Genomic DNA, 10,859 nt, shown 5'->3' with positions numbered 1-10,859 from the left:
GTTTTGAAGATAATGAATTTTTTCCCTCATGTTTAGAGCATGTAAAATAGCTAAAGATTTTTGTAGTTTAAATACTTATAAATTTCTCTATTCAGGACATAGATAATCTTCATCTAAAGTGATATGGGGAAAAACTAATTGCTTTTAAATACTAACTATTGGTACTAATGCCTGAATGGCAGGGACAGAAAGAAAGAAGTGGAATGAAGGATTAACTTTCTCTGTATCTCAGGGAAGGAGTAAGCTAAACTTATTGAAATTAACATTCGACTCTATTTCCACATAATCATTTTATGTAAAAAAAAAACATTGGGGCAGGGCACGATGGCTTATGCCTGTAATCTCAGCACTTTGGGAGGCCAAGGCAGGCAGAAAACCTGAGGTCAGGAGTTCAAGACCAGCCTGGCCAACATGGTGAAACCTCATCTCTACTAAAAATACAAAAATTAGCATAGCATGAGCAGGCTCCTATAATCCTAGCTACTCAGGAGGCTGAGACAGGAGAATCACTTGAACCTGAGAGGCAGAGGTTGCAGTGAGCCAAGATAGCACCACTGCTCTTCAGCCTGGGTGACAGAACATGCCTCTGTCTCAAAAAGAAAAAAGAAAAAGATGGGGCAGAATGAGCCTATTGAGAAGTTCTATAACCACAGAAGTCTTCAAAAAAGAATGGACGCTTCTATGCTTGAAATTTTACTCAATGAAATATCTTTTCCTCAGCATAAATCAAAGCCTTGGAACAGAGAATTGGCACAAAATTGAGGATAAACCTAGAAGTTAGCATCAAAAATAACATCTTTTTGTTTGAAGTATCTAATAGAAAACTTTACCTGTTTACAGAGAAAACCTGACATTGGCATAGGCAAAGAATTTATAACTAAGACCACAAAAGCAAATACAACAAAAACAAAAATGGAACAAACAGGACTTTATTAAACTAAAAAGCTTCTGCACAGCAAAAGAGATAATCAACAGAATAAACAGACAACCTACAGAATGGGACAAAATATTTGCAAATTATGCCTCTGACAAAGGACTAATACCAAGGATCTACAAGGAACTCAAGCAAAATTCAGAAGAAAACTAACAACCCCATTAAAAAGTGGGCAAAGGACATGAACAGACATTTTTCAAAAGAAGACATACAAGAGGCCAATGCATATATGAAAAAATGCTCAACATCACTAATCATTGGAGAAATTCAAGTCAAAACTGCAATGAGATATCATCTTACACCAGTCAGAATGGCTATTATCAAAAAGTCAAAAAAAATGTTGTCATGGATGCAGAGAAAAGGACACACTTATGCACTTCTGGTGGAAATGTAAATTAGTACAGCCTCTATGGAAGAAGCATGGAGATTACTTAAAGGACTAAAAATAGAACTATCAATCGTCCCAGCAATGCCACCACTGCCTATCTACTCAAAGGAAAATAAATCATTATACAAAAAGACAGCTTTACTCATATCTTTGTTGTGGCACTATTCACAATAGCAAAGTCATGGAATCAACATAAGTGTTCCTCATTAGTGGACTGGATAAAGAAAATCTGGTATATATACACTACGGAATATGATGAAGCCATAAAAAATTTTAAAAATCATGCTCTTTGAAGCAACATGGGTAAAGCTGGAGGTCATCATTCTAAGTGAAATAACTCAGACAGAAAAATACTGCATGTTCTCACTTATAAGTGGGAGCTAAACAATGAGTATTCATAGGCATAGAGATGGAAACGAGAGACACTGGGGACTCTGAAAGGGAGGAGGTTGGAAGGGGGATAACAGTTGAAAAATTACCTATTGGGTACATTGATAACAATCTGGGTGATGGGTATACTTAGAAGCCCAAACCCTACCATTATGCAATATATTTATGTTAATACACTTGAACATGTAATCCTTAATCTAAAATAAAATTAAGTTTAAATATCTTCTAATGAAAAGAAACACTATTTTAAAAAATGCATAGAGACCCTAACAGAGAAAAATAGATTTAGATTATTTAATCTTAAGATTCTGAATATACCTAAAATTCTACTTAGACTCTTATTTCTGTTGTAAAGGAATTTTATCACTGGAACACATGCTAGCTAAATCCTTTGAACTAGGAATCCCTTGTCTAAGGATAAGTTCAGAATGATTTTGTAATAAAAATTATGTAGCTACATGTAGATATTCACACATGTAGTATTCACCACTACGTATTCTAGCGTCTATGAAATGAGAAAAAATAAAAAGCAAGTTCAATACCCAATGATAAGAAATGCTTAAATACAGTATTTCAGCCTGAAAGAATGTATCCAGATATCAGAACTAGTTACAAAGATAATGATGCAACATGTAAATATGTTTGCCTAAAATACTAAGTGAAATAAAGTACAAAAATACACAGTTGAAGTATACAAAAACATGTAAGTACATGTTTAAGGAATTAAAAAAACATTCTAAAATATGGAAGAATATTAGTATTTTCTGAGTGTCCATTATATATTTATGATCTTCTAATTTTCTTTCATCCAACTATCATATTGTTTCTCAAATAAAAAGTGGGAACAAATAAAATTTTAGTGTTAGAAAATAGTTTGCCAGAACAGATTTGAATCTCAGCTTCCCTTCAGTGAGGAAAGACAAATAACCATAAATCTCTCCACACATTGTTTACCAGTTTGCTTGTATAGGAGATTCTTGTTCTTGTACAAGGACGAGGAGTTGATGATTGAGAAACTTTTTTCAGATAAATTTTACTGTGTATATTTAATGTATACAACATGATGTTATGAGAAGATTAGGATTTTAGAGGTAAGGAGAAGAGAGGGGGAAAAAAAGCCAAATTTCTTGGCTTAATTCTCAGCTCTTCTCTTCCACAACAAACACTTTATTTCCATAACAAATGCTTTCTCTCTAGAGAATCCTAACAGACATGGAAGTCAGTCAAGATACTGTCTTCAGAATCTACCTTTGTTGTTCCTGTTTCCTGTGAGTCTATGTATATATTATCTCAACGGAATTAAGAACTGAATTTAGATACAATACTCTTACCATTAAAATTGTTATAGATTTTGAATATAAATTATGATTATAAATATTCAAAAATTCAGGAATGTGGACAAATATTTACAAAAGGCAAGACTATAACTTTGGTGAACGCACACCATATCATTACTGAAGGGGGAGGGGGCAAAGAGGGTCCCAAATCTAAGTCACTCACAAGGCACCTCCTCAGTCTCCGTTTCTCTGCAGTCCGCACTCAAAATAACTAAACTTTGTTACAAGACTGAACAAATGTCCCCAAGCCTCAGGAAACCTCAAAATACTGAAGGTAATTTTAGTATTCTAAATTACTTCTGTACATACTGTGGGAATCATTCTTTAACATGAAAAATGAAAAGCAAATTTCCACGAGTGGTAGGTGCCAAGTTGATTGCCCTTGTATCCTCAATACATTTGGTAGGGTGTGTATCATTTCTAAGGTACATAGTTCATAAGCCCAACCCAAAGGCTAATACCTCCAGTTACAAATTACCGTGACTCCAAGCTAAGAACTTTAAAGAAACTTTTAAGAGACTCGCATAATGTTCCCCAAAGCAGAAAACAAGTACATTTTTTCTCTTAAAGCAAAAAATTTACAATTATTTTCAGAAATGAAAGGAGCTTTTACGTAAGATTTTTTCTAGGGAACTTCTTAAACTATGGTGTTTTATAAATAAATTGACCAGAAATAATAGATATCATAAACTTGATTCAACAAGAGAAGTTAATCCCATTTTAGTGGCATTTCATCAACTCTTTTTTCCTTCCCCTTTGTTATTACTGTCGTAATTATTCCTCTCCTTTGGTTCTTTCTAGCCTCATCTTAACTTTCTCAGTGTCACCCCAGATATGTTTTGAACAAACCAGAGATTCTCGAGGCTAAAAAAACTACTTAAAATGTGGCACATTACAGAACTTCTTATCTTTTTTTTTACAAAACCATACCTGCTTTTCCCTACTAAGCTATGCAGTAGAAATAACAAAAGACAACTTACTTTTGAAGTAAAAACTGAGCAGTTTCTTTAATATATGAATAGGTCAGAAGTCACTCCAATCTATTAGCTCTGCAGTATTTAACCTGTTGGGTGAGGAAAGACAGCCCTTTGCCCAGTCTTAAAGAAAGATTTAATCTTTTGAAGTGCTACTGTGTAATATGGTAGGGAAACTTGTGTGTGTGTGTGTGTGTGTGTGTGTGTGTGTGTGTGTGTGTGTGTGTGTGTGTTCGGTGTTTCAATCTCAGCAAATTCAATCTTTGAGACAGAGTCTCGCTCTGTTGCCAAGGCAGGAGTGCAGTGGCACAATCTTACTCACTGCAACCTCTGCCTCCCAGGCTCAAGTGATCCTCCCACTTCAGCCTCCCAAGTAGCTGGGACTACAGGTGCACACCACCATACCTGGCTAATTTTTAAAATTTTTTGTAAAGTTGGGGTTTTATCATGATTTCCAGGGTGGCCTGGAACTCCTGGGCTCAAGTGATCTTATCACCTTGGCCTCCCAAAGTGCTGGGATTACAAGCTTGAGCTATGCACCTGGACTGATGGCTCAGCATTTGGTTAAATTAATAACATATTATTGTAGTATAACACAAATGAAGCATATACTTCGTGTAACTGTTTTCAATAAAGTACACGTATTGATCAACTTACGACCTATGTAACTTACGACCATTTGACTTTACAACCACAATCACTAGCCACGACTGCTCCGCGTCTGGCAGCGCAAACGTTGCCCAGCTGGGCGTACAACAGTGCAGACCAGCTTCCGGCAGCACTACCATCTCCGCGTGCACCATTTCAACTGTTATCCCAGAGTCAGTACAGCAATTTGTGTTTTGTGTCTTGGATATTTTTCATCAAACCCCTCCCAATAAACTTCTTATACATTTCGAAGCAATGGACCCAAACATCGAACGATTTGCAAGAATTGAACGGATGGCACACGATGTGTTTCATCTGTATCATGAAATTTATGAAGGAAAAAAGAAACATACAATTCAGACAAAGCTCACCATGTTTATGAAAAAACCAACTCCGGTAACCCCAACTGCTGCCTCAGATGATGACATCAACTATCCGCAGCCAAGCACCAGCGGCCAATAAAATGTTTTGTACATGTTTATATATTTTGATATGTTTTGCAATTGGGAAAATGTTTCCTATGGTATTTTTTACACCTGTATTTTGCATTTTTGTATGCACCTGTATTTTGTAATTTTGTATGTTTTGCAAATATTAAACCAGTTGTACTGGCAATGCAGTGTTTTACTTAAACCTGATGAATGTAAAAATAAGAAACAAAATGGTGTAGAGATGATACAAATGGCATAAAATGAACAAAGAAAATTATGATATACAACAATAATGAAAGAAAATTGTGATAAAATATGACTTAAGGATTTTTATAACATCATTTCACAATACACTACATATAGCCTACTCAACTTACAACCAAATTGTGTTACAACCGGTCTGTGAGAACCAATCGTGGTCGTAAGTCGAGCACTAGCTGTATAGCATTTATTACAAAAGAAAAAGTAATTTCTCCTTTAAAAATTGATACAATAAAATTAACATTTTCAAAATTATAAAGCAAGTTTTACATTAATTATGATTGAAAAATACTACTTTTATGAGTTTTGAAAAGAAAATAAATCTTAGGACTGCAAAATCACTGAGGCAAGGGAAAAGTCAATCTAGTAACTATGTCAGGCAAACCTGCTTCCCATTTTATTCCTAAATAAGCTAGCTACAAAGGTACAAAGCTACATACCTCCCTCACAATTTGCTCACAAGGAAATGCCTCACGGACAAAGGACAGATGGAACTCAGAGCCATCCCACTGAGGTTAACCTGAGACATACATATCTGATTGCTTCTTCTACCCTATTATTTATGTAAAAATGCAGATTCACTGAGCCGGACTAAATTGTGTATTCAGTGGAAGGCTGATCAAGGACTCAAAAGAAGGAAGCTTTTTGTCTCTTATCTATTTACAATCTGGAAGCCCCCCACCTCAAGCTGTCCTGCCCTGCTGAACCAAACCAAGGTACGTCTTACACATATTGATTGATGCCTCATGTCTCTCTAAAATGTATAAAAGCAAGCTGTACCCCAACCAACTTGGGTACATTTATCGGGACCTCCTGAAGCTATGTCACAGGCATGTCCTTAACCTTGGCAAAATAAACTTTCTAAATGTATTAAAACCTTTCTCAGATACCTTTTGGTTTACGATTTGGTGACCAATGGAAAAGACTCTGCATGGAGGTGGCCCTGACCTTTGACAAATCTCTTATTGGTGCTTGGTACCAGCTTGAGCTTTTATGGCCCAAACCAACAGGACAATTTACTGAGGCCTGGAAGCTTCCTTCCCTCCAGAGAATCCCCAACGGCCCAAAACTTGGTTGAATTCTAAAGTTTATTTTGCTGTACAACTGTTTTTCTGAGTTTTCCTTGCTTCCAACAAGAAAGACAAGTTTTTCTGCTTTCATGACCATGGAAGGCAGGTAACTTTTTCTTGGAGTTTGAGCTCGCTTCCAACAGAGAAGGCCAGTTTGAATTTTTTTCTGCTTTTAGGATGGCAGAGAGCAGTCTTCGGCCTGAGGCCAGCTCCTAAGTAAGTAGCTGAATTGGGGTTTTGTCTTGGATAAAGTTATGATTAACAGCCAGTGGACTTAATTCTCCTTACCACTAGAGTGCTCAGCAATCAAATTGTTGGAGTTTTTTTGTTGTTTGGTTTGGTCTTTCTCCTATCAGATTTGATCACCTCTACCTGACTTGGTCAAATCTGAATTCGAATTCCAAATTATGGAGAACAAGGCCTGTGTGAATTGGCTAAAATTCCTCACATTTGCAAAAGAGAGAGAAAAAAAAATCAGGTGCTTGGTTTCTGTGTTTGCTTCCTTTCTTAAAAAAACAACTGTTCTTTCGTTTACTTTTCTTTTCTTCACCCTATTCCTTCCTCCCCTTTCACCATCTTTGATACCAAGAAAAATCTAAAGAACCTTCAATGACTCAAACCTGCTAAATAACTCAGAACGAAGGCACCATTTACCACTTTTGGGGCTGTACTATTTTCTTTGTAGAGTTTCAAGAGTTATGGAAAGATTCTTCTTAGATCTAAAGGTCTGCTTTCCCGTATTTGAATTATCTGACCTCTTTGGCTTTGGAGGGTACCAAAGATTGCCTTGTACTGTGAGAGGATTTGACCTTGGCATGTGTAATTGTGGACAAAAGCTAACAAAGTTAAAGCTGGCTGAGGACAGTTACAGGAAGTGGTGTTCACAGTTTGTTTGTTTGTTTGTTTTTTCACCACTAGCAAGTTGTTTAGAATCTTACTTCTAATTCAGAGGTGCATTTTCAAGAGTCTTCTTCATTGCCTTCCAACAAGGAAGACAAGTTTTTCTGCTTTCATGACAATGAAGGCAGGTAACTTCTTTCTGGAGTTTGAGCTCGCTTCCAACAGAGAAGGACAGTTTGAATTTCTTCCTGCTTCTAGGATGGTAGAGAGCAATCTTCAGCCTGAGGCCCACTCCTAGGTAAGCAGCTGAATTGGGGCTTTGTCTTGGATAAAGTTATGATTAACAACCAGTTGGACTTAATTCTCCCTACCATTAGAATTACTATAGTTAATCTGAACTGGCTTCTCTGTGCTTTTCTATGAGGACCTGAACTGTCATTTTCACAGATAAATGAGAGACTGAGTTTCCTCAGCACTGAAGAGAAAGGGCATTTTGCTCTTTCAAGTTCCCAGCGAAAAGGCACCCCTGGGTGACCAGGGCCAAGGGGGAGTTTCTGGGGGTTAACCCTCCGTGACATGCAGCAGCCTTACAGGGGATTACCAACATAATCAGTTGAAAAAGGCTCATCTAGTAAATGCATATAGAAGCTGACCGCTTCACGCTATGAGACCTCCCAGAGATACTAGACCTCTGGAGAGAGAAACTGCAACATTAAGAGGGCAGAAACAACTCTGTGGTGTCACACTGTGTAGTTCCGCCCACAACCAGCGCACTCGAACTCCCCCATGCTAAACCTTAAGTCACACCTTAGTTCCTCCTTTTAAGAAAAAATACGGGAAACAAATCATCTAAGAATGAGGAAAGGCAAGAAGAATGATCCCCTCTTAGGCACCCTGTTTGGTTTTATGATGTCTCCACTTGTGAGTGGCTGTGTAAATGGAAGGGCATGCCAGGTTTTAGGATCTTTGTGTGTATGAGTGTGTATGTATGTGTTTATGTGTATGTGCACTTGTTTTGTTATGTTTTTGGCCTCAAGTTACCGAATTTGGCTTAAAGTTAATGAGTACTTATAAATGAAACAATAAGTTCAAATGCTTTTCAAGCTCACATGACTTAAGTAAAATCTTTCATAAGCTAGTTTTTAAATTATTAGTAAAATAATATTAGAAATGTCTTAAAAACTGTCAGTGTATGTTTTTGTTTGCATTTATTGATCAAGAGATTTCATACTTATCCCTTATCTCTTTCATAAGGTGTCAAAATTTGGCATAAGGGTTATTAAACTATAAACTCAGACCAAAATAGAATGATCTTTGCTTTTATTATTTTTGATAGGTAACATGCTAATATTGGTTTAATGAAAACAGCTAAATCTTGAATTACTTAGTAAAATAGTCACATGTTTACTCTTAAGGTTCTTACTTAGGTAAACTGAAATTCACAGGTTGTAAAATGGTGACAGGGAAATAATCTTAAATGATTACTATCACAGTTTTCATTAATAATCTAGGTAAACTGTTAAATAAAATAATTAGTTTAATGTAATAAGATAAATACTTGTACACAAACATCATAATTTGGAACCTAAAGTTATATTAAATTATAGATATTTTATTAAATGGGTATTTTCCAATTAAAAAACATGTATAGTAGGAAAACATTCTTTCTAAAAAAAAAAAGTGTGCACTTGTTGAAAGGCAAATAATTTTTGTCTAATTCAAAGCTTTTTTAAAGGTTATTTATAAAACAAGGTAAAAGTAACCTTGAAATAAGAGAGAGGTAAAGAAAGTTATAGAAATAAAGAGGTATTTTTGGTAAGACAGCTTAAAGAAAAATAGTTTTATATATAAAAGAATCTTGTATGGTAAAGTTTTGTCCCAGAATAAAATGACTGCTTATTAAAGAAAGAGGGATTTTCAGGACAAATCATTTCCAAGCATGTCATCAATGGTCTGTGTAAGTCATAATTAGAGGGTTTATGAAAAGAAAAAAAAAACTTTTATATGATCAATTTGTCTCGATCATATAAAAGGGAAATCTCTAGGGAAATTTAACTGTGTTACATTATAAATTTCCATAGAGATTGGGTTTTAATATTTTTTAAAACCCCACTTATATGCTAAATATTTGGTTACAATAATGAGATTTCCTTAAGGTATTGCTTTCCTCTTAATAAAATTATAAGACATTATACATTTTTGTACACAAAGTTCATCTTTTATTGTATCTTGCTATTTTCAGGTTTCTCTTCCCTTTTAAAAGGACTGAAATAAAAACTCTGTCCTTCAATTCATTTTCAGCTACTACAAGTTTTTTCTTTGGGTCATAATTGTTTTGGCCTGATGCTAAAAATGTTTTTTCTTGATGGTCTAAAGGAAACTTTTCTTCCAACATAATATTCTGTGTTCTTGGCTTTAAATTGCTCCATGATTCTGAAAATTTTCACTTATGACTCAGGAAGCACCTCCTAGGTCTAACTAATTCAAGTACCCTTCTCGTTAGTTCTGATTTGCAGGTTATCTAGATGAACTCCCCATAGGGAACAGAAGTCACATTGCAGAAGGTCTTTTCTTGTTCCTTTTGGTAACTGGGCCTAACAAACTGATTTTACATTTTATCTAAATAATTTGTATGTCATTATTATTAAGTTTGGTTTGCTTAGAAAAAACTCTAAATTTTTATTTAATTAAGGTTATTACATCTGTGTAACTTTCTGCATGTGCTTTTAAAGTCCTTGTGTCATTGAGTTATAAGGCTTTGACTTCTGAATCTAAAAAGGACCCCAAGTCTTGCTAAATCTTAAACACTGACAGCAGTTAAAGCCTCATCTTCAAACCCAGTAGAATATGCCAATCAAAATAAACTGTGGTCATGAGACACAGGGCCAGAAATTAGAACTATTCAACTCAAGGCCCAGGGAACATAGCAGAAGTAAGCATGTGATAACATAAGGGCTGATTTTGAGAGATAATATAGGTCCAATTTCTCAATAAGTTAATCATTGATGTAGAAGGCACACTGAGGCAAGACCAGCATATGGACCCCTGTGTCAGATTAACAAGGTGTTCTTGGAGCATTAACCCACTTCTTAAAAAAAGGTTATAAATGTTATAAAAAGGCTTATGGAAATTATATCTTATGATCACAATAATTAAAGTTTTATAGGTAGGTTATAAGATTTGAGAGACAGATTTAATTGGCCTCATGCTGTCTTTATTAAGCCTTATTGTTTGGGAAATTAAGTCTCCTCTCTCAAAGATAAAGGCTTCTGCTTTTTTTTTAAACCTTTGTGTTATCACTTTGGCTAAAAGAGTGACTTATTTTACAATGACTGTGATCCTATTTTATGACAGACATCAAGTGTTTTAAACTTTTTATATTTGAAAAGCTTTCCAAAATCAAATTCTAACTTTGGTCCTCATAAATTTTTTTACATTAGTCCCCTAAAGTTTAAGAGATGTTTGGTTTATTTGATATAATAAAATCACACAGGAAGTATTGTCAAATATGAAAAAGTGTTTAACTTTCTTTGGATTATATTTACATAAATGTGTTATTAGTGGATGTTTCAGACATATGAAATTT

Source organism: Cebus imitator, unplaced genomic scaffold, assembly GCF_001604975.1.
Source record: "Cebus imitator isolate Cc_AM_T3 unplaced genomic scaffold, Cebus_imitator-1.0 Scaffold381, whole genome shotgun sequence".
In the NCBI taxonomy this organism is placed as follows: Eukaryota; Metazoa; Chordata; class Mammalia; order Primates; family Cebidae; genus Cebus; species Cebus imitator.
This window is presented reverse-complemented; position numbering follows the sequence as displayed.